The 25,000-nt window shown below is 46.1% G+C and overlaps 1 protein-coding gene across 4 annotated transcripts in view; it reads left to right on the plus strand.

The window, feature by feature from the left end:
• The window catches only part of LOC123515178, a 263,389-nt gene that overhangs the window by 228,297 nt on the left and 10,092 nt on the right, over window positions 1-25,000 (plus strand). For all 4 annotated transcript variants that reach the window (XR_006677807.1, XR_006677808.1, XR_006677806.1 and 1 more), the window contains one exon: window positions 1,204-1,272. The gene's annotated coding sequence lies outside the window, so the exon portion shown is untranslated. The remainder of the gene's footprint in view (window positions 1-1,203; window positions 1,273-25,000) is intronic.

The following is a 25,000-nucleotide window of genomic DNA, read 5'->3' on the forward strand; positions in this document are numbered from 1 at the left end:
ACCTACATCGTCTTATCAGAAACCACTTAGTGCTACAGAATATCATCAAGAAGACAGGTGAAGAGCTACATAAAGTTTACAAAATGAATACCTGATTGCCGCTAACCAGGAAAGTGGATAGAAAAAAAAGAAAAGGTTCATGTCATTTTGGCTAATGTAAGCTATGAAGCTGTCTCAGTCTCTTGAATTAGTTTGAATAATAACAAGATTGTGCAAAAATACACATTATAGAGTGAAGCGTTTCTGTCAAGGACTCTTCATCGCTCCCTGCAGGAAACACAAGCTCGGAAAGCCAAGGAGTTTATATGGAGAGAAAGCTGTTTATCGAAACCACCCACCCACTTACCGACAGACAGACAGACAGACAGACAGACAGATAGACAGACCGACAGGCAGGTAGACAGACAGACATGACCTCTGCAGGTATCGAGGCTGCTGTAATATCGCCTTTCACACGCGCGCGCACACACACACACACACACACACACACACACACACACACACACACACACACACACACACACACACACACACACACACACACACACACACAACTTAATCAGTGGACGGGTGCTTTTTCTTTTTTCATTTCATACACAAGTTGCCTGTCATTGGAGGAAAAAGTAAAAAATAGTCTGGTCTCTAACTCCTCTAGACACACACACACACACACACACACACACACACACACACACACACACACACACACACACACACACACACACACGGTCAGTCAGTCAGGCATTCAGAAAACAAAAAAGAAAACATCTTGTGATCTGTCTCTCGCAAATCGGTGGATCAGGAAGTGGAATAGAGGAAGCAAGAACAGCAACAACAGCAGCAGCAGCAGCAGCAGGTTCCACGCTATACTACGCCACGCCCGAGTCCATCCACGCCACTCGTGCTGGGAAGGAGAGAACGAAGAGAGAAAATCTTACGCAGGGAACGAAGAAAGGAAATAGAGAGCAAAAAATGGACGGGGGTTAAGCTTGGACTACTGATACTATAAATAGTCATTTCTGCAATTATTACTATTATTATTGTCATTATTATTATTATTGTTATTATTATTATTATTATTATTATTATTATTATTATTATTATTATTATTATTACAACTCCTATTATTATTACTATTAATATTATTGTTGGTATTACTATTATCATTATTATCATTATCCACAGCATACTTTATCTTTCCAGCGTTCAAAGGGCAAGACAGCGAGCATGAGACAGACAAACAAAAGGTCATAGGGAGCGAGGAAAAGAAAGGTGAGGGTGACGACTGACCACAAGACTGAGAGAGAGAGAGAGAGAGAGAGAGAGAGAGAGAGAGAGAGAGAGAGAGAGAGAGAGAGAGAGAGAGAGAGAGAAGGTTGTTGTGGAGGCCGCGAAAGCAAGGTCGGTCGGGGACGTTGCAAGACTATGAAAGCCAGGAGGAACCACCACCACTACTACCACCACCACCGCCACCAGCGCCGGTATAGATAGCAAGGCACAGGCATCACGGAAAGTCGATCAATTGATGAGGGACGCGGTGATGCAAGCTTGGCCAGGACTGAGTGTAACAAAGAAACACAAAGGAAGAAGAAAGATAATCAAACCTATTGGCCCTCGTGAGCCTTTTTATGATAATGCACTCTATCTAATCTGAGGCGGCTAGTAGTAGAAGTAGTAGTAGTAGTAGTAGTAGTAGTAGTAGTATAGAGAGAGGATCTGGATTATTCTTTACAGTCATTACCGGGTGTTGAACGAGCACCTCCCTCTCACCACGATGAAGAGTCGACGACCTATATATGTGTCGTGCTGCTGTCACTACTACCACTACCATCACCACTACCACCACCATCACTACCAACAACACTACTACCGCTATCAATGGTGCTCTTGTAAATGTAGTTTTAGATGTCATTGGTGGTAGTGATGGTGGTGGTGCTAGTGGTGGTAGTGTTGCTACTGCCGTAAGGAAAGTTGAGGATGAAGATCTCGGGTGAAAGTCGTGTAGGGCGCCCCGGAGCACAGAGGAGGGAGAGTGTGAGCATTGTTAGGAGGGGCCAGTGTTCCCTCCACAAGGCAAGAGAGAGAGAGAGAGAGAGAGAGACCATCATATTCTCTCTCTCTCTCTCTCTCTCTCTCTCTCTCTCTCTCTCTCTCTCTGCCCAACGTTGTTTCTGCATCATAGACTGTATTGTACTGACATCCCTTGTGTGCATAGGTGGGCGGGGCGGAGCAGGGAGCGGGGCGGGGCCTGGCTGGGTGTCGGAAGGCCGAGTAAGGTGGATGACCTCTGAAGAGTTCGTCGTCTGGCCTCGCGGCGTGGAAGACTTGGGATCGCTTTGGGTCCACCGCGAGGGAGGGGCTAGGAGGCACGTGCACGATTAAGGCAGGTTAGGGAGGCTGGGTGGCCCTGAGATCAGCTAAGGGATGGGACGGATGGGAGTGGCGAAAAGAGAGAGAGAGATGGAGACAGGGAGAAAGAAGGAGAGAGGGAGAGTGGGCACGTGGTATAAGGTGAAGGCTGTGTTAGGTCAGAGACATGGGTGCTCTTCAACCCTCTTGTTCTCATTGCATGTCTTTGTGTTCTCTTTGTTCTGTGCGTTAATCAGACTCTTGGTGGTGGTGAGCCGGGGAAAAGAGAATGGATGTGAGTTTTGTAACATGCTTGAAGGATGTGGCATGAGGAGGCGTGTAATAATAAAATGTAACTATGTGTGTGTGTGTGTGTGTGTGTGTGTGTGTGTGTGTGTGTGTGTGTGTGTGTGTGTGTGTGTGTGTGTGTGTGTGTGTGTGTGTGTGTGTGTGTGTGTGTGTGTGTGTGTGTGTGTGTGTGTGTGTGTGTGTGTGTGTGTGTGTGTGTGTGTGTGTGTGTGTGTGTGCGTGCGTGTGTGTGGGACTCGGTGCATGTGCAAGTATTTCATTAAGGATCACGATGCTGTGCTGTAATGTTCATTGTTGTTTGTTATTTGTGATTAAATAATCCGATATCATGCAGTTTCGGTGAATACATTTCGCAAAACTTAATACCAGTGATGGTCAAATATTACTTTAATATCAATTGTCCAATCTTACGAGTAGTAATGGTAATAATATTGGTTACAATAATGTCAAATTAAATTGATTACAGTAATATTAATAGTGATATCAGCAACACCTAGGAGGAATATGAGTAATAGTAATTGCAATTGTTTCTTGTATTTATTTTATTTTTGAAGTTAGTGGCTACGATGTTGCGGTTTTTGGTAGAAAGGAAAAGTGCTCTAGCAGTCAGCAGTCCCCCTCCAGACCAGGTGGCCACTCTCACCTGCCTCTGATAAGATACGAGAGTCTCATGAAGAGGAGCAACCTTCGTGTGTTTAAGTACGTAATTTATCCATCACCTTGGGTACCACACACTGAACTCGTGATCGCCAGCCGTTATCCTCCCGCAGAGACACAGAAGATACTGGAGCTCCTTCAGTGCCATCTGCGGTGAAGCTGAAACTCTCTCCACGTCACACATTCCCGCGCTCAAGGAGGACGGTAACTGCTCGCGCGTCGGTGAAAACCTTAGCAACTTGAGCGAGGCGCGAACTTTAGCCTTTCAAGTAACAGGGCAGGATGTTACAGCTGGGCTAACGTTTTGTGTGTGTATGTGTGTGTGTATGTGTGTGTGTGTGTGTGTGTGTGTGTGTGTGTGTGTGTGTGTGTGTGTGTGTGTGTGTGTGTGTGTGTGAGAGAGAGAGAGAGAGAGAGAGAGAGAGAGAGAGAGAGTAGTAAGTTGACATAACTGTGCAGTCGTCAAGTCAATGGTAAAGTATTTGTCTGTCGTGATTGGGAGCCCTGGCCGAGGGCTCTCATGGCGCCGCTTAAAACGCCTGGGAACGAGACCCACATCTTCCCTCCTGCCCTTAACACCCTTAACTCCTTCTCTCTCTCTCTTAATCCCGCCTTCCATCAGCCTCCTGACGCCGCCCTGTGTCACGAGACCAGCCATCCCCCTCCCCTTTCACCATCAACCAAAGACTGACGGACGAAAACCAGACGCGAGACGTGGCGAGGCAGGGGTGGGGAATGCAGGGAAGTGTATGAAGGGATGAAGCAATGAGGTCGAGGCACGCTTGGCACCCCTGCACTCACTCACCCTTCTCTTTCTTCAGCAGAAAATCGAGTTCCCCTTTTTTGGTCAGATAATATGGAGCATGTTTCTTTGTCCCTTTTCGCATGACGGCACTGCCACCCTTGCCACGCAGTTCGTTTGGGATGTTTCAGGACAATGAACCTCGAAGGAGGGAACGAATGTGGATCAAGCATTTTACCCAAAGGAAATGTGATTGGAAGCAAAATATAATAAAAAATATATAAAAATAAGACGAGTAAGGATGAAAGAAATCCTTGATGCAACATTTTCTATTTCCTGACCCCTGAAAATCTGCTTGAGATGCAGGAACACGAATATGAAGGTTGGGGTGAATGGCCTCTCTCTCTCTCTCTCTCTCTCTCTCTCTCTCTCTCTCTCTCTCTCTCTCTCTCTCTCTCTCTCTCTCTCTCTCTCTCTCTCTCTCTCTCTCTCTCTCTCTCTCTCTCTCTCTCTCTCTCTCTCTCTCTCTCTCTCTCTCTCTCTCTCTCTGTGTGTGTGTGTGTGTGTGTGTGTGTGTGTGTGTGTGTGTGTGTGTGTGAGTGAGTGTGTGGCGCGCCTGCGTGGGAGAGGACAGGGCGTAAAGGAGGAGAGGGAGGAAGAGAAGGAGGAGAAGGAGGAAGGGTTACAGCAGAAAGAAGAGGAGGAGTGATGCGCTTTTGCCTCTGTGAACTTTGCCTCCGTGGAGAAAATCTGTCTCGTTTTCACTTTTCTTTCACTGAGTATCCTTGTGGGGAGAAGGTAGAAGGTAAAGAGGGGGTAGGAGAAGTAGGAGGAGCTGTGGTTCCTGTTGGGGGTCTGGTTTCTGGAAGGGAACAAGAAGTGCCGCTCTCTCTACATGGAAGGGAGGAAGCTGAGGGGATGACCGGGAAGTGAGGAGGAGGAGAAGGGCACGGGTATTCCTTGAAGTAGGGAAGCGTCATGATGTTAACAGCAGTGAATGTTGTATATGTGCTCCTGTTCCCTGTAAGGTGATAGGAAGCAGGCATTTCTTTGTCTCTTGCTGAGCGGTGGTGTAAGCTGCACGTCCCCCCCCCCACTCTCTCTCTCTCTCTCTCTCTCTCTCTCTCTCTCTCTCTCTCTCTCTCTCTCTCTCTCTCTCTCTCTCTCTCTCTCTCTCTCTCTCTCTCTCTCTCTCTCTCTCTCTCTCTCTCTCTCTCTCTCTCTCTCTCTCTCTCTCTCTCTCTCTCTCTCTCTCTCTCTCTCTCTCTCTCTCTCTCTCTCTCTCTCTCTCTCTCTCTCTCTCTCTCTCTCTCTCTCTCTCTCTCTCTCTCTCTCTCTCTCTCTCGGTTTCCTTCTTTCCTACAGTCACTTATCTCATCATTTCCAACGATGAATTATTGCCATCATTCACTTCCTCACCTCACTTCACTTCACCTTACCTCACCTCACCTCATTTCACTCACTCACCCGCTCGCTCGTTCGGTCTACCTGTGCCGTTTTTTTTGTTTACGTTTGTATAATTTACCTCAACGACCGGATAACACTCGTCTTGCAACATTTGCCTTCACCTGTAATTAGCGTCGTCAGGTAGATAGGTGGGTGGGTGCGGGGCAGCTCCAAAACACCACGCCAGCAGAGGCCCTTCCCTTCCCTTCCCTTCCCGTCCAATCCCTTCCTCCCCGTCCCTTCCCTTCCTCTCCAGGTGTGACGTCACGCCGTACTTTCACCGAGCTCTTAGAAATAATGGCAAAAAAGATGTGAATATGTATAATCCGGGCCCTGCTTTTAATACGAAAGAAACCATCGCTATTCACGCCTTCACCTTCCTTCCTCAGTAATTCCCCCAGTTTTCTCGCCACCATTCCATGGACTCTTCCCCCTTTACCCCATTCCCCTACCTATTTCCTCCTTCACGTGTCTCTTCCTCATTCTCTCTCCATAACTCAGCCCGCCACACACTCTCTTTTAAAAGTCTCTCGAGTCTTTAGGGCCTCTTCGTCTTCAGCCGTCTCTTGTTCTTTGATTTTTATTCGAGGTTTCGAAGCATTCCCCCCTTCTCTCTCTCTCTCTCTCTCTCTCTCTCTCTCTCTCTCTCTCTCTCTCTCTCTCTCTCTCTCTCTCTCTCTCTCTCTCTCTCTCTCTCTCTCTCTCTCTCTCTCTCTCTCTCTCTCTCTCTCTCTCTCTCTCTCTCTCTCTCTCTCTCTCTCTCTCTCTCTCTCTCTCTCTCTCTCTCTCTCTCTCTCTCTCTCTCTCTCTCTCTCTCTCTCTCTCTCTCAAGGAGTAAGGTAAAGTCACGAACGAAAGTAGAAAAAGAGGAACCGATTCAGCTGAAAGAGAGCCTGACTACGAGACTCATTTTACATTTTGTTTATCTGCCATCCATCTTTTATCTCTTTCTTTTTTGACAGTGTGTATTTGGGATAATAGATGGGTAACCATATCAGATAAGGGATATAAGAAATGTTCTCGTCACTTTCACTCTGGCGGCAACTCATAACACAAATGTCAGGCATCTTGCTCTTATCTCTGTTTTACTATTACTTTTTGCCCACTCCTTTTCCTCCTCAGTAACTGCCACAACCGCGTCCTCAAGGGCTGCCGACGCCATACTGGGAAAAGAAATTAACACCACAGACCTCGAGACTTCCATTCATCCCAGACCACGTGACCTGCCCCACTACACCACAAGACTGCTCTCGCCTCCACCTCTTCCTCTTGTTGCTCCTGTTTCTCTACTCTACTACTCTAATTTCACTGTCTCTCTCTCTCTCTCTCTCTCTCTCTCTCTCTCTCTCTCTCTCTCTCTCTCTCTCTCTCTCTCTCTCTCTCTCTCTCTCTTTGCGTGCCAATTTCTCCAGATGGTTGTATCAAATCATAATGTTCTGGCGGTGCACCATGTCACCTTGTGTGAGGAGCGGTGTGAGGGTGACGCGGACCAATTACCGCCGTGCTCAGTGTGTGTGGAACTAATGCACGCTACACCGTGGCTGGTGCGATAATTGTTAGGTCTTGGGTAATAGTACTTTATTATCACATTATTGCATTAACAGACATATTAAGAACGAGTTTGTAGAATGTGTGTGTGTGTGTGTGTGTGTGTGTGTGTGTGTGTGTGTGTGTGTGTGTGTGTGTGTGTGTGTGTGTGTGTGTGGCATGATTCTACATAAATCCTTGCAGAAAATTTGTTGCAAGGTTATGAATGCGATAGTTTAAATAAAAGGCTAAAAATGCATCCAAAGTGGACACTGTGAGTGTTCCGAAAGGGATGCTTCTTTGTCGTAACCCACACCAACGATGCCCTAGTTTATTACCTGGACAAGAAGGCTTTCAGGAAGCTGAGCCACCATCCAGGAATACAGAGAAAGGCTCACAAAGGATAAGGAAAAAGATCAGCGGTAGGCTCTGAGGAGCCTTCACCCTCACCCTCCGTTATAAGCCTTCCAGGATGGGTTTTGCAAACAAGAAGTGTGTGTGTGTGTGTGTTTCACTGTTTGATCTGCTGCAGTCTCTGACAAGACAGCCAGACATTACCCTACGGAACAAGCTCAGAGCTCATTATTTCCGATCTTCGGATAGGCCTGAGACCAGGCACACACCACACACCGGGACAACAAAGTCACAACTCCTCGATTTACATCCCGTACCTACTCACTGCTAGGTGAACAGGGGCTACACGTGTAAGGAGACACACCCAAATATCTCCACCCGGCCGGGGAATCGAACCCCGGTCCTCTGGCTTGTGAAGCCAGCGCTCTAACTACTGAGCTACCGGGTGTGTGTGTGTGTGTGTGTGTGTGTGTGCATTAGTCCTCCCAAGGACACCGGTGACTTTTCTTTACCATTGCCCTATACCTAAACATATATATTTAAACTCATTTATTTTCAAAGTTCTCAAGTTTTTTTTCTTTTCCCCCACCCCACTTACCTCTCGATCTGTCAAAAGTCTTGACAACTCGTGAGAAACTCAACTGAAAACATCAGAAAAATAATATCTCTTGAAAACACTGTTTCCCAATACCCGTCATGGCGGCCGGAACAAAACAAAATAACAAACATGGAGTGCTGGACCTGCGGGAGTGTCATGCACGTTTTTTGCCGCTTGAGCAACGCTTGTTACCTCGAGGATGGCGAGCCGAGATAACTGTCAAGGCTGAGGCACAACATCAGGATGGAGACAGCGCAACCATTGTCTCCAAGTGGCCACGACGATCAAGGACAAAACGCTGTCGATGAATTTGCCTCACTCACGCTCCTCATCGCAGAGATGGGCGGACAGGCAGGTTGGTATGCAAAGAGGCAGGCAGACATGCAGGTTGATGGGCAAGGTGATGGATGATCATGCTGGCTGGTAGGCAAAAAAGGCAAACAAGCAGGGAGGCAGTACAAAGACAGCCAACTAGGCAAACAAGCAAGCTGACAGGCAAAGCAGTAGGAAAGCAAGGCGGCAGAGAGGCAGGGGATGATACCAGCCGCAGGAGCAATCTGTCTGTGTCTGGCTTAACGGGAGCAACTTGAGAGGCTTGCTGGGTGGCACCAGCGATTGTGTGGTGGTGGTGGTGGTGGTGGTTGTGGTTGAGGTCGTGGAGGCCAGGACTTGGTAGTAGTGGTCTGAGGGCCAGTGACGGGGAACATGACGCCCGATGACAAACACAAGCGGGCCACATACAAAGAACAAGAACTGCAGATGTCGAGAATGCATAATATGTCAGGCGAGTTGACGTAACCTCATGGAGACGAGCAGAGAGACGGACAGACAGACAGACAGACAGGAAAGAACATGAGCACTTCCGGGAAGAATAAAAACCTTTGTCCAACATTTGCACTCCCCTCATGACCGCTGGTGACACAGAGGAGAGGCATGCATGGTAATCCTTTGATAAGACACTTTTATTCTCTTTTTTTCTGTTATTATTTGTATTATAGCGTTATTGTCATATATTTTCTTTCTCACTACATGACTGTTGTATATTTTATAGTCGCTTGATATTTTGCTAATTCATCTGATGGACCTTTTGTTTTTATTGCACTGGGCTTCGATTAGATATTCTTTTTTCTCCATTTCTTTTATATTCCTATTCATTTTGAAGTCTGTTCTCTCTCTCTCTCTCTCTCTCTCTCTCTCTCTCTCTCTCTCTCTCTCTCTCTCTCTCTCTCTCTCTCTCTCTCTCTCTCTCTCTCTCTCTCTCTCTCTCTCTCTCTCTCTCTCTCTCTCTCTCTCTCTCTCTCTCTCTCTCTCTCTCTCTCTCTCTCTCTCTCTCTCTCTCTCTCTCTACTCGTACATCAATATCGGTGCATGCGCTACAGTGTCATGTCGAGGAAATTGGTGAAGGTGTTCTGTCCTTCCTTGGCTGGAGGTAATATTCCTTTGTTCCTCCTTCCTTCCTAGGTGTATAATTATTGATGCCTATGTTTGTACCTCCCCTTTCCATCAGTTTATCCATATTCTGCTTCTGCTTGTCTGTCTTTCTACGTTGTCCGTTCATATCTGTCTGTCTGCCTGTTTTCTCTTTCTCTCATACGGCATTGATTTGCGACACTTGAGTTCTATCTAGACTTACCTGTCTGCTCCTGAGGGCGAGACGGTGAGACTTCTGGATAGGATGTGGAATCTTAGTGGAGGGGACCGTAGATTTGATAGAATGAATGGACTTTTTTTTCTTTATCCTCTTTGTTTTTTCTTCTCTCCTCACTTCTTTCTTTTCTTGTGTGTGTGTGTGTGTGTGTGTGTGTGTGTGTGTGTGTGTGTGTGTGTGTGTGTGTGTGTGTGTGTGTGTGTGTGTGTGTGTGTGTGTGTGTGTGTGTGTGTGTGTGTGTGTTTGTGTGCATGTGCAGTTATGGTGGTGTTGAAGGAAAGGTGTCTGTGCAATTGTTATATTGGTGGTGGTCGTACTGGTGGTTTTGGTGCTTCTCTGCGTGGTTACTGAGATAGTTGAAAAAAAAAGCTTGATTACTATATTGGTGTTTGCTGAGATCTAGTCCTGAGTGATGACTTGGGTGAGTGTGACATAAATGATGAACTAATAAGAAAGTATGTTATATTATATGTGGGATGCATATTTTATTGGCGTCAGTAGAAGGATGAGTAAAAGATGTTATTCCGTTATGAGGTGAGTTGAATAGAGATGTGAAATGGTGGTGGTGGTGGTGGTGGTGGTGGTGGTGGTAAGGTTTGATCTGTGAGTGTTTGTGATGCTATAAATGGATAGATGGTGAACGATAAATGGGCTGATGGATGGACCGGTAACTCATGGGAGACAGAGGGCAAAGGGCAATAAGGAAGGAGAATGGATAATGGTGGTGAGCCGAGACGATTGATGGCTATTGTGAATGAATAAATGGGCGGAGGTTGTGATGATGGTGGTGGTGGTGGTGGTGGTGGGGCGGTAGGATATTGGTGCCGGAAAAGGTGTGCGTGAGAGGCGGTTTGATGCAGGAGGGGTCTGGATGCTGGCCATGCGGAACACCAGGGAACCGTTATGATAGGACAGTGACACCACCGTCTGTGTGAACTCTGCACACACACACACACACACACACACACACACACACACACACACACACACACACACACACACACACACACACACACACACGGTTATCGTCCCACATCTCAACACTCAACCCACACTCTCACTTTCTCTCGTCTCTCCTCCGGTAGGTTATGTCGGTGGTGGTGGTGGTGGTGGTGGTGGTGGTATTCGTGGCTTTGAGGGCGAATGTATGACTTGCTACGTTGTTTTCTTAGCAGCGGCAGCCAAAGGTTAAGAGAGTTACCGAATATCTTGGCCCTACGACCTCCCTCTCTATCTTTTCTCACAACCCTTCACCAGTCGCCAGTCTCTTCACGCCCCTCCACGCCCTTCCACTTGGTTGCCTCACAAAGTAGGGGCTTTGACCTTGCTGCCGTCTCACTTTCCCGCCGAGATGCATCCTTCATTTACTCTAATTTCCTTCTGCCGGCATCTATAATCATGTCTTCCCTCTCGTCGCCTTCCGCGATCCCCTAAATGCTCCGGTACCCACAGCCACGCCAGTAGCAACTCGACCTGGTGCTTTCACTTGTACCTGAACCAACTACCGCATGCCATAGGGCTCACTGGCTTGCTCTTCGCTTCTCCTCCTCTTGCCCACCAAACCCTGCCAGTGGCACTTCGGCGTCACTATCCAGCTCGAACAAAACCACAAACTCGGAAGTACAAGCTCTGAGTTAAATCTTGTATCTCCCTAAGTGGAAGTTGTTTAGCCCGCCGTCAAAACGAGTCCCTTGACCGCTGGACAGCCGCTGCTCGCTCGCATTATCCGTTGACAAGACCTGAATCGTCTTTGCGGTGATAAAATGCTTCCTTTTAGCTTGCTTGTGTGGAGAAGGGGTGTTTGTGATGCTGTGACCGAGGCCAGCCCACAGAAAGTATCAGTTCAGTGGTTGCAAAGAATGAGAACCAAGAGATAAAAACAAAAGAAAACTGGGTGCGTCAGGGAAGACAATCCTCGGAGAGCTAAACAAAGCAACTCCGCCAGTGCCTTATCACCACAGAGCTATCTTTATCTTGGCAAGAGACCATCATGCATGTAACAAGACCTGAATGCATTTGTCTTCAAGACCCTGCCTGTCTACTGCCCCAACTGACCCGGACGTGACTGACACCCCTCACTCTCTCCTGGGATGAGGCGTCCACGCACCCCTCCGTCTCGTCTTGACCGGTTTTGGTGCCACCGGCGCAGAAAGGTTGTCTGCGTTCACTTACCGCAGATGAGGTCACATGCAGACGAACGCATATCCCTCATGACCTGAAAGCTCGTTCATGGGAACCTGATCTGCATCCCATCCAGCCTCCCGCTTGTGACCTGTGACTGGATGGATCTCTGCTTCATTACCCGCCGCTGCGCCGCTTATGTGTGTTACCGTTAATATTTTACTGTTCCTGGATGAGGTGGAATTTAATTTGCTGTCCCTGTCACTCGTCCACCACTAGAATGTAAATAATGTAAATCCCACACATGTTTTACACCGACGCGTAGCGCTCGTAATCATATGAAAAGGAACAGTAGAGGAAAACCAGGAAACTTGAATAATTACAGACTGCTAAAAGTAATGACTTAGTACACCAGAGCCTACATACTATAAATAACTGCAAAGAAATAATCCCTTTTCTATTCATTGCTGTACGATTTTAGGATCTACTGCGGAAGAAAATTTCTTTGGAAAAATCTATTGTATCGTTTCATGATTACTGGATACATTCATTTAGCTTCTATTTGGTAGATTTTTCAGGAAGTAATGATTCGGAAAAAGCGTTGTTTTTTGCGCCATTACTGGATAAATTTCCAGTTTTATGGAGAGAAGATAATGGGGTTGAACTGTGTTAATTCTTTTATTATTATTTCATTATTTATTTTTATAGGATTTTTTCTGCCTTCTGCTGGGCTGGAAATAATGCGAAAACAACGAATATTTATCGTATTATAATCTAGCTTATTTACAATACGTAGCTAAAAAATATATGTGAGACAAGTTTCGTAATTATAGTGTATCAGTGTATTTCAGTGAAGAATAATAAATGTCAAAGAGAGAGAGAGAGAGAGAGAGAGAGAGAGAGAGAGAGAGAGAGAGAGAGAGAGAGAACCTGCATGTGTGTGTGCTCGTGTGCCTGCAACTTGAGAGTATTACATAAACATGATGAATAAAGAACATTATGCTGTACATTAAATGAATGTTTAAGATGTTTGTAGATACATAATCTTTGGAGGATGAGAGAGAGAGAGAGAGAGAGAGAGAGAGAGAGAGAGAGAGAGAGAGGGGCAGGGGAGGGAAGCGGGTGAGTCTGGCTTATTAAAATCATTATTTTACGTCAAATCAACAGGTTAGTTCCTCTTTCCATGACATGCCGCTATTGTCTCCAGTCCGTTTAATCTACCACCACTACCACCACCACCATCACTACCACCACTACCTCTACCACAACCACCACCACATCAAACACCATGCACTCAAACTCCCTCATTGTGTTTATACACCATCCCTCTCACCATGAAACATCCTCCCCCATTCACCACCCTTTCCACTATATCACCGCCACTACCATCACCACCCCTAGAACCCAAAGACCTCTAAAATTACGTGACAATCAACACCACCACCACCACCATTGTCACTCAGAAAGATAAGGACGTCATGTAAACACTGTTGCGTTTTATCCCCCTTGCCCTCCCTTCTGTTCCCTTGTGCTGTCCTCTAATGCCCATCCTCTCCCCATCTCCTATGCACTCCTTCTCTCACCCTCCTTTTGTCCCTCTCTCTCTCTCTCTCTCTCTCTCTCTCTCTCTCTCTCTCTCTCTCTCTCTCTCTCTCTCTCTCTCTCTCTCTCTCTCTCTCTCTCTCTCTCTCTCTCTCTCTCTCTCTCTCTCTCTCTCTCTCTCTCTCTCTCTCTCTCTCTCTCTCTCTCTCTCTCTCTCTCTCTCTCTCTCTCTCTCTCTCTCTCTCTCTCTCTCTCTCTCTCTCTCTCTCTCTCTCTCTCTCTCTCTCTCTCTCTCTCTCTCTCTCTCTCTCTCTCTCTCTCTCTCTCTCTCTCTCTCTCTCTCTCTCTCTCTCTCTCTCTCTCTCTCTCTCTCTCTCCAAGCACGCCCTTCATCCGCCCAACATCTGTTCACACTCCACAAGGTCACTCAAGCTGAGCTCACGTAACTCCTTTCTACGAAGCGTCCTCAGACACAGAACCATGCTCTGAAACAGTCTTGCCAGCACCCACACTTTTTTTTACTTCTTTTAAAAGGCTTTATTTCAATGTTTACAGTTTCTTTTTTTTTTTTTTTTGGCGTTTTCTTGCTGTTCTAATGACAAATTTGACAAGAATTTTTTATGTTATTTAAAGTAGACTCTTGAAAACGGAGAAATTATCTCTGTGGCTTTTAGAATAGTCGTGGTGAAAGAGCAAAGGGTTTCAGTATATGGGTTTTTAGGTGTTTTTTATTTATGTTTCTAATGACGATTTTGACAAGATTTCTGTCTTCTTTATAGTAGAAACTCTTGAAAACCCGGGCCATTGTTTTTGTTGCTTTTGAAAATAGCCTTGGTGAGAGAGCAAAGAATTTCAGAACAAGGACTTTAATAGTGGACCGGACTTTCCAAGAGAGGTACCACATGTCAAGTAAGTCAGCCAGTGTCGCTCGCCAGCCTGTAATGCAGATGTCCTTGAATTAGTGGCCCAGAGAAGTTCACTGCTATCGCTCTCTTCCCTTCTCTCTCTTCCTCCTTCACTCCCTCCCTCTCTCCCTCTCTTGTCACGCTACATGTGCAAGAATATTACAGTAATGATAGAGGGAAAGGAAGGATAAGAAAACTAAATACAAAGCATGTATTAGATATGTGAGAAATGAAGAAAGTAGTAGAAGGATTAGATTAAAGAAAGGGAAGAAGTTAAAGAGAGAGAAACTGTAAAAAGGTACATCTAATATAAGATAAGATTAAAAAAAGAAGGAAAAGGAAAGTAATCTTGAATATAAATGTTCAAGAAAAAAAACTAGCATATCAGAAAATTGAGAAGGTAATGAAATGAAAAGCAAAACGAAAGACTGAGGAAAAAGAAACGAAAAAAATATTAAACGAAAACAATCACGCTAAAACAAAACAGAAAAAAATCAAACGGAAATTATATAAAACATTAAAGAAATACAAAAACAGCACAACTACTGAGAACTAAAAGGACAAATTACATTAACATTATATTTTACTTTTTTACTCATCTCTCTCTCTCTCTCTCTCTCTCTCTCTCTCTCTCTCTCTCTCTCTCTCTCTCTCTCTCTCTCTCTCTCTCTCTCTCTCTCTCTCTCTCTCTCTCTCTCTCTCTCTCTCTCTCTCTCTCTCTCTCTCTCTGTCTTTACTAATTCAAGGACATTATTCATTGAATCCCTCTCAGTCTTTATCAATTCCCCTCTTATTCTCTTTCTTCCTTTTCGTCATCCTTTCTTGCGTGCGTGCTAACACTCACTATTGCCTTATGTATTCACCCCTTCACTCCAAGGATACATCGCCATGTCCTCTCTGTCTCGTGTCCTAACTAAAAAAAATCCCACGTGGCATTTGTACATCCTGTCCTTCCATTCATATCTGTGCTAGCGGAGGACACTTTACATGCTGCCCTTTATTCAACTCTTTATTCATCACCTCGTTGCGTCATCCTCTTCGCCACAATGTATATTCGCTAGCTCATCACTCCCTCTCTTCGCCCGTCACTGCTCGCCCTCCCCACGTGATTCGGTGGGAAAGGAACATCTGGAGTCTTTGTAATCACACTTTCCACCCCAAGGACAAGGAGGACGAGGAACATAAAGGAACACAAAGGACGTAGAACAACCAGAAGACTTACTTGCCTTTCCTTACGATGTTGTTTGTGATTAGCTGTTTAATTTATTCTAGATGTAGGATAGTAAGGGGGAAGCAGAGTAAGACAATGAAGAATAGGAAGAAGCCGAGTTACGAAGAGCAGGAAGAACAGTAAAAGGATAGAAGAACGGGGAAGGAAGAGGAAGATGAGAAGGATGGGGAGAGGGAGGAGTTGGAGAAGTATGAGGAAAAGTAAAGCAAAGAAGAACGAGAACAGTAATATGATTATGAGGAAGAGGAGAAGGAGGAGGAGGAGGAGGAGGAGGAAGTAGAAGAGGAGGAGGAGGAGGAGGAGGAGGAGGAGGAAGAGGAGGAGGAGGAGGAGGAGGAGGAGGAGGAGGAGGATGGGAAGGAGGAAGATGATGAATACAAAGAGAGAGAGAGAGAGGAGTTATGGACGCCAACTCCCACTTCCTCAAGCACACTCGGCAGATCGACCTTTGCTCTGATGCAGGACTAAGGGGCTGCCAAGGACACCTCTTGCGAAATTCTCTCTCTCTCTCTCTCTCTCTCTCTCTCTCTCTCTCTCTCTCTCTCTCTCTCTCTCTCTCTCTCTCTCTCTCTCTCTCTCTCTCTCTCTCTCTCTCTCTCTCTCTCATTCTTACACACGCAAAAGCAAGACTCACAAAAGCAGCCTCTGTAGAAGGAACCATGAGAGAGAGAGAGAGAGAGAGAGAGAGAGAGAGAGAGAGAGAGAGAATAGAAAGTGCAGCAAACGTATTCAATTCATATAGAAAGGAAAAATGCTTGCGTAAAAAAAGATAAAATAAGTACTTATCTGTATGAATAATCGGCTCAGAGACGCATTTTGGTGAGTGCGTCTTACCTGTGAACCACGACGGGAAAAAAAAAAAAACTTGACCCATAAATACGTAGTGAATGTTTGCAGGGAAAGGGTCTAGCGAGTGAGGGAAAGGATTCGTGGCGGGTTTACTGGCCGGCCTCTCCTTCCTTCTCCATCACCACCACCACCACCACCACCACCATCACCACAGCCTCTCCCTTGCATTTGATCTGCTGGGGAAGGAGAGATAGAGAAAAGGGAAGGGGGAATAGAGAGAAAAAGAAGAAAAATTTACGTGTCTGTGTGTGTGTGTGTGTGTGTGTGTGTGTGTGTGTGTGTGTGTGTGTGTGTGTGTGTGTGTGTGTTGGAGAGGGTGTGTGTACAATATATGCGTGCGTGGTGAAGAAACTTGGTATGTGTGTTCGAGTGTGTGTGTACATAATAAGGTTTATGTATGTGCCTGTATACATGGTGATGAAGTGTGTGTGTGTGTGTGTGTGTGTGTGTGTGTGTGTGTGTGTGTGTGTGTGTGTGTGTGTGTGTGTGTGTGTGTGTGTGTGTGTGTGTGTGTGTGTGTGTGTGTGTGTGTGTGTGTGTGTGTGTGTGTGTGTGTGTGTGTGTGTATTTTGTCAAGTGTTTAGGTGGTCTGTAGTCGAGGGAACACGTGAGGGGAAGGGGCGCCTGGGCGTTGTGAAGGGAGGAGGAGGAGGAGGAGGAGGAGGAGGAGGAGGAGGAGGAGGAAGAGGAAGAGGAAGAAGAGGAGGAGGAGGAGGAGGAGGAGGAGGCGGCAGCAGAGATGGGGATGTAGTGAGGTTAGGAGCGAGGGAGGTGGAGGTTAGAAAAGAGGGGTTGCTTATTGCATAACTCGACCTTGAGGAGTTCAGTAGATGAAAGTGCTTGCTTGCATGTGTGACTGCTTAGTACCCCCCTTACTCTCCCTCCCTCTTTCTCCCCCCTTTTAGACAGTGTTACATCCCCCCTTTCCCCTCTTTCCCCCTGTTTCTTGGCTCCCCGCTGCCTTCCGCCCCTCGGCTAACTATGTGTCGAGGTCATCCTGGCTCACCCTGACACCCGACACACCACCAACTGCGCACCGACACTTAAACCTGCACCAGTCACGCCACTGCTCGCCACTCGTCACTATTGCTTGTCACTCCCTCACCGCTCACCAACTCACTTACATATTCAGTTTGGCTTCACTCAGTCATTTGTTCACTCACTGACTTGTTTAGTCTTTCATCCACATATTCACTTTTTTTTCATTCACTTTGTCAATCACTTGCTCATTCACTCGTTTTCTGATCCAGTCGCTCTATTTTTTAATCATTCGTTCAATCTTTAGTTCCTTCACTCACTAACTCATCCAAATACCTATTCACACAGTCACTCATTCCGTCCCACCTCTCTGTCACTCATCTCACTTGCCCACTCGTGGTGTAAAGGCCACGCATAACCACACATAATTGGCTCACAGCACGAATTTATAAAAGTCCCTCCTCATAAAGGCAAGCCAAGTCAAGCCATGCCATGCCCTTTCAGGCGGTGCTTTCTATTGAACCATTACCAATCAACCACCGGCCAAGGTCAGCTTCTGCCGGTCGATTGAAGCCTTCCTGGTGTACACTTATCTGCAAGGTTGTTTTGCTCGCTTCATGTATCTGCAAGGTTATCATTACCATCGCTATCTCTCTCTCTCTCTCTCTCTCTCTCTCTCTCTCTCTCTCTCTCTCTCTCTCTCTCTCTCTCTCTCTCTCTCTCTCTCTTCCGTAACTATCTAAGTACATGGAAAGATTTACAGGACTAATATCTCGTGTACCACTTCACCCACAGGTGGGATCTTTCGAGTGAGTGAGGAATCAGGGACTTGCAAAAACCTTACGTATATTGAAACTTCCTGAGTCATAAAAACTTGTAGAATCGACTCCCTTTCACGGTGGATCGGATTGACAGTATTAGTTTTTTTTTCATTTTTTTTTTCTTTTTCGATGTAAGAATGGTGTTGAACTTGATACTCACTTGTGAACTCTTATTTCAATTTTTGTGTTTGTGTTTGTGTGGTGACTGCTGAGAAGTTGTTATTTGAAGTCTCTCTCTCTCTCTCTCTCTCTCTCTCTCTCTCTCTCTCTCTCTCTCTCTCTCTCTCTCTCTCTCTCTCTCTCTCTCTCTCGCTCTCTACAGGAATTTCAAACCCTTAGTGAGAATCATTATTCTTTCAGGTGCTTATATCATGAAAAGCATTTACTTGTGAGAGAGGAGTCAATGTTGATGAAGAAGAAATATTGATTATATAGTGACCATGCCATCACACACACACACACACACACACACACACACACGCCCGGTAGCTCAGTGGTTACAGCGCTAGCTTCACAAGCCAGAGGACCGGGGTTCGATTCCCCTGCCGGGTGGAGATATTTGGGTGTGTCTCCTTTCACGTGTAGCCCCTGTTCACCTAGAAGTGAGTAGGTACTGGATGTAAATCGAGGAGTTGTGACCTTGTTGTCCTGGTTTGTGGTGTGTGCCTGGTCTCAGGCCTATCCGAAGATCGGAAATAATGAGCTCTGAGCTCGTTCCATAGGGTAACGTCTGGCTGTCTCGTCAGAAAATGCAGCAGATCAAACAGTGAAACACACACACACACACACACACAAACATATTCTTCTTGGTCAAACGTAGGCGAGCCTCGCTGACGCAGAATCCCGCAGCTGAATCACCTTTGTCACTGACGTGACACATAATTATCGTTGCCCTGCCCGTAACCTTTGCCAGGGAGTCCAGCTCATGCCTGGCGCGGACCTGTGACGAAAGGCGTTTTCTCATACTTTAGATATTTTGTCTGGTTCAAGTGGTTCAAGTTTAATTTATTGATCGATCCTGGTTTCCCCTTTCTTGCCCTGCCTGCCGTCACCGAACTGAACAAACCCTTCCCACCCACACCTCGCCATCTCGGTCTCGCCACATACCAGTACCATAACGTGTGAGCCAGAATCTGCCGCCCCATCATGCCCTGCCGGGAACATCGCCACTCGCCGGCCGTGTGCCGTGTGCCGCCACACGCCCGGCCACCGCCGCACCATATATGGTTCTTCCACGCCGGGTCACGAGCTCTGCTCGCTCGGAGACTGTGAGCTGATTTCTCGTGTAAGTTTTTATTTTTCATACCAAAACAAGAACAATTCATTTGCTGAGTAGGGAAAAACAAGAATGTTCAATATAAAGTGACTGCCCCTGTTAGCAGCAGCAGATGTTAAATGCCCAGCCAGAGATCACAGCACACTTTTCAGCTCTGCGAAAGAACCCAGACACAGGAAAGTTTTATCATTAATGCGAACTTTAATAGGTAATGAAGGCAGGTATATGTTAACAGACTCTGGGGTGTGTAACAAAATCGCACTGTGTTAACAGCAAATGGTATGCATGCATCTCGTATTCCTAGGGTCAATCTTAATCATGCTTGAGTTCACAGAGGAGCCAACAAGTCACGATTAAGTAGAAGACGCAAAACATATGTCGCGGCGAGAAAATCAGTGCCTCATCTCTTCATGCTCTCGAACTCTGCGTCTCTCTCTCTGAACGTAAGTTATGAATTTTTCTCCTAAGGGACTGATGCTTGCTGAGATACTAAGCCTCTGAGGTCATGTACAGACAGAGGCATCAGTGAGGGTGAGGCAAGCATCAGGCAGCAGGGAGGCACCGACCTGTGGCGGCCACTCCACCCACCCGCCGAGGAGCAGCAGTGAATCATCCTCCCGTGGGCCGCGTCGCTTGACCTTCAGTTCATCTTCAGTGCTCGACCTTGTGACTGTCCTTACCCCCCGCCCCTCCTACAATCATCGCGTCCCGCCACTCCAGTCCGCCCAGCCACCCCAGGCTCCTCCCACCGTCCTCACGCCCCTCCTCTCCTCCCTCAGAAACCTGTCCTTCTCTAACTTCCTGGGATTTGTTTTCCCGCCAGCAATGTTACTGTTTTCACATAACAAAACACAGAACATAAGCTTTTTGTTTGTTACTAACGTGTAGTAATGCAGGATGAAGGAGTTGTGTTCCATCGCTCCGCCCATCGCCTTCACCTTGTTGGGGCCTCGCTGCCGCTCCGCCTGCTCTTCCCTTCCCTTCCTCTCCCTCTGTCCCTCTTCCTCCCTCCCCTGCCACACATTCCTCCCTGGTGCCCTGTCCTCCACCCACAACCCCTCCTCTCTCGCCCCCAGAACCTCCCACTCGCCCGCATACCTTAGGTTTCAACTCTTTATCCTCTAACACCGAGCCTCGTGTTATATCCCTTCATCACATTAAGCCCTTCCTATCTCTCCTTCATTTCCCCTGATATCCTCTTTTCCCGCGCCGGCACTTCCTCTCTCACGGGCCATCGTTCCCTCGACAAAGAGAGGAACCTTCATGCCTCCTTAAGACTTCTAAAGAGGTTGTGATCTCTCAAGGTCTCGTCCCCTCAACCCCACCACTGAGGCCCTCCGGAATATATGTGTGATCCCTTCAGTGATTATACAGCAGAGGGATGTTTGATGCTCAAGATCGAGTTTTACTCTCAACGGACGAAATTTGTCTTCTCTTATGACTCGCCTTGTCCTCAACGCAGTACCCATTATTTTACTTTGAGATTCTTCCCGCCGATAAGTTCATCCATTCATTAGTGAGCGGCAATTATCTCATCGTCTCGTCCTTATATTTTCCTCCTACATGCTGCGCCGTGCGTTGCCCCCAATCCTAAACATTCTTTTTAATCAGATTCTTCCTCCACCCTCCATAATTTCAGCTTTTCTTTCCTTCTTTTCTCCTCCTCTTCCCTGAGCTTTGTTTGAGTAGCAACAGGAGAAGCAGCAGCAGTAGGGGTCGCCTCTCGGCTGTGGAGCGTGGCAGGCCTGGGAAGGTGCAAGACTCATGGGTCACACATATCCGCCCGCCTCGGGTTGAGCAGCCACCACAGGAAGGAAAGGGACGGGAGGAGGCATTCCGTTTTCTTGGTGTGTCCTGGACTCTGCTATCACGGAGTTGAAGCCTCTCGGATCATGTTCAATAGCCTATCATTTAGTCAGCAAGTGGATGATTTATATCCAACCATCTTAAAAACAGAATTGGCAGCAATTGATTTACGAGGTCGATGTTTTCTCTTTATTAGGAAAAAATCATCATTCTTTATCTGTGCCCTGATGGCGATGCTGGTGATCGCCTCCTCACGTGCGGGGTGTGTTGCGATGTGGCGGTGGTCTCTTTATAGACGCGTGTCTCTGACCGTAGTACGTCCCTCTCAAGGGCGTGTCTGGGTGTTGTGCTGCGCTGCCGCCTTAAACAGACTTGGACCTAGAGTGTTTGTGTAGAGTTTACCACCCTATGTGAGGGGTTACTGCGAAAGCTAACTTCTCTCTCATTAAGTATTCCTTTATGTTTTATGTCCTACGTGTGTGTGTGTGTGTGTGTGTGTGTGTGTGTGTGTGTGTGTGTGTGTGTGTGTGTGTGTGTGTATTAGTTTCCTTGCTTGCTAAATGCGTCATGCAATTCCAGTGACGTCATGCACAGTGAATGTTTCTTTCCTCCTCCTCCTCCTCCTCCTCCTCCTCCTCCTCTTCTTCCTCCTCCTCCTCCTCCTCCTCCTCCTCCTCCTCCTCCTCCTCTTCCTCTTCCTCCTCCTCCTCCTACTCCTCCTCCTCCTCCTCCTCCTCCTACTCCTCTTCCTTCTCCGCCTCCTCACAGTGTCATGCAAACAGCTCCTCCACGTCACAGTGTAACCCACGGCTCTGAATACTACCACCACCACCACCGCTACCACTGTGACCAGTCAGTGCCACCTTTCCAGCAGTGCCACACTCAGCCCCACGCTGCATTCCTTCCGCATCTTCTATCCCACCTCGCCCCTTGTTCCCATAATCCTCCATTTCCCTTCCCTTCCCTTGCCTCCATTTTAAGGTCTGCCCACTCACGCCTTTCAAGTGCTTCTGTTGGTTGCCGCCCATGCCCTTCTGACCCACGCCAATGTAACACACCGGCACCCCACGCCAATTTCGTACATCTGGCACTTAGCTCTCTTCCTGCCCACTTCGCACCCGCCCCGCCCTCTTTTCGCCCCCAGTCCTGGCAACAGTCTCCCTAAAACACACATTCCACCCCCACCCAGCAACATTACGCCATCTCTTCCCTCTTCCCCTCATCCCCTTCATCCCCTCTCCTTCTTTCCTCCTCTTCCTCCTCCTCCTCCTCCTCCTCTTCATCCTCTTCCTCCTCCTCCTCCTCCTCCTCCTCCTCCTCCTCCTCCTCCTCCTCCTCCTCCTCCTCCTCCTCCTCCTCCTCCTGCTCCTCCTCTTCCTCCTCTCAAAGTCACGGTCGTAGCAACAGGCCAACGATCACTGTCTATACCGACCTGTTCCCAGTAATTACAAGCCTTGACCCCAGTAACACCATCCCTTCCCAGTTATATCATTCATTCTGCTTATAAAAGCTAAACCTTCTCTCAGTTATCCCACCCATGCTCACAGTGATACCACACCCTGTTTTCGATTATCCCATGATTATCACCTTCCTCCTAGTAATGCCACACCCTTGTTCTGATTAATATGAAGGCCTTTCTTCATTAATATCATAAAGTACTCAATAATACCAGTAATATTTGTCCCACGATATAAAAAACACACCTTTTCTCTCAGTAATACCACTAGATTTACTTAGCAATACCACCCCTGCCTCTATCAATATCACGCCCTTTTCTGTTAACACCAAGCTTCGAGTATGAATTATAACGTACCCTCAATATTATCAAGCTCTGTCCCAGTAATACCACATCCTGTCCCCAGTAATACCATGACCCCACGACCTACACGTAATCAGTTCCCGAGAGGTCCCAGTGCCACCACCTACACCTGACGTCACCACACCCTTTCCCTCCGGCCATGGCAACACGTGCCCCGCTAAGTAACACGCACTGCCCCCTGGCAACACCACCTCCCCATCCCCAGCCCCATCCCCACCCTTTCCCGCCCTCGCTGCCCTCCCCACTACACCCGTCACCGCACTCAACATTCCTCGCGTCACTATGATGCTTCAAACCTTTCATAGTGGAAGTTTCGGCTTGAATATCATAGTTTAGTTTAGCCTCTTTCTCTCCTTGCGTCTCCCCACTTAATGTTTATTCTCCTCCGCCTCCCCCGTGCTTGTGATTTTTTTTTACGTGTTCTTCTTCTGTTCCTCGGTGTTCTTCTTTGGATTTCTTTGTGTTGCACTGTGGAGTTTGTTTGTTTTGTTTTGTTTGTATTCTTTTTTTATTTATTTATTGGAGGTGGTAGTGACGATGGTGGTGGCGGCGGTGGTGGTGGTAGTAGGGGTGGTGGTGGTATGGTGGTGGTAGAGTTGTACTATTTTAAGCTTCTATTCCCTGTAGAATCTCACCATAGTCCGCAGTTTCGCGTCTTCTGTCTTAAAACGCTTGCTTGTTCACTACCATCTGACTTAGATTTAGCTTTCTTATCTTATCATATGTTGGAATTTTAGATTTTAGCCACACACTTGATGATTATTGATGTTATCTTTACTATTCTACATTTAGCGTCTCTATTTCCATAGTTTGCAGTTATAGACAAATATTTCGTCAAGTGTTTAAAGACATACTGATTACATATTTCCTGTTCTGCCCTGGCTAATGAAGATATTTGGTGTATATGAAATTTGTTGATTGTATTCTCTATATATTCAGCTTTTTGGGTGGTATTTTCTTCAATAGACCGCATTTTACCGTTATTGGAAGTAGGTGTGGAAAGAAGCTGGAGTTATAGGACAAGTTTATTTCCTGACTAGTTTCTCTCAGAAAGAAAGAACTTACCTCAAAACACCTGTGGCTCTCTATACCTCCACCTTCGTCTTGTCAAAATGTCTCAACACTATTATTATAATTTTTATCATTATTATTGTTATTATTATAATTATTATCATTATTGTAATTATTATTTCATTATTATCGTTTTCATTATTATTATTTATTTTTTTTTATTATCATCATTATAATTATTATTTTCATTATTATAATTTTCATTATCATTATTTTTTATTATTTTTATTATTATCATTATTATTATTATTATTATTATTATTATTATTATTATTATTATTATTATTATTATTATCATTAATATTATTATTATTATTATTATTATTATTATTATTATTATTATTATTATTATTATTATTATTATTATTATTATTATTATTATTATTATTATTATTATTTATTATCATTATTATTATTATTATTATTATTATTATTATTATTATTATTATTATTATTATTATTATCATTATCATTATCAGCAGCAACAACAGCAGCAGAAGCAACAATTATAGTAAGAGTAATAGTATTAGTGGTGATAGTAGTAGTAGTAGTAGTAGTAGTAGTAGTAGTAGCAATAATAGTAACAATTTCTCTCTCTCTCTCTCTCTCTCTCTCTCTCTCTCTCTCTCTCTCTCTCTCTCTCTCTCTCTCTCTCTCTCTCATGGCACCAACAGGTAGTCGCCGCCCTTCATCGACCCTTTCTGCTGTGGTTACATGTAGTGAAGGACGCGGAGTAGTCAGTCACGCGAGGCCATGTTCAATTATTAACGCTCTTGTCCTGGCTGGCGTGGCCCTGAACGTGTTTGTATTCGGCCCTGGGACGCCCCCTTATATGCCAACAGTGTTTTCATATTTGTTTAATGGTGTATCAACATGCCCAAAATCCTCCTCGCTGCTTTTATGGTGCCCTAAACACTTATGACTGTTGTGGAGTCCGTGCTGTGCGTCCTT

Source organism: Portunus trituberculatus, chromosome 38 (genome assembly GCF_017591435.1).
Source record: "Portunus trituberculatus isolate SZX2019 chromosome 38, ASM1759143v1, whole genome shotgun sequence".
Lineage (NCBI taxonomy): Eukaryota > Metazoa > Arthropoda > Malacostraca > Decapoda > Portunidae > Portunus > Portunus trituberculatus.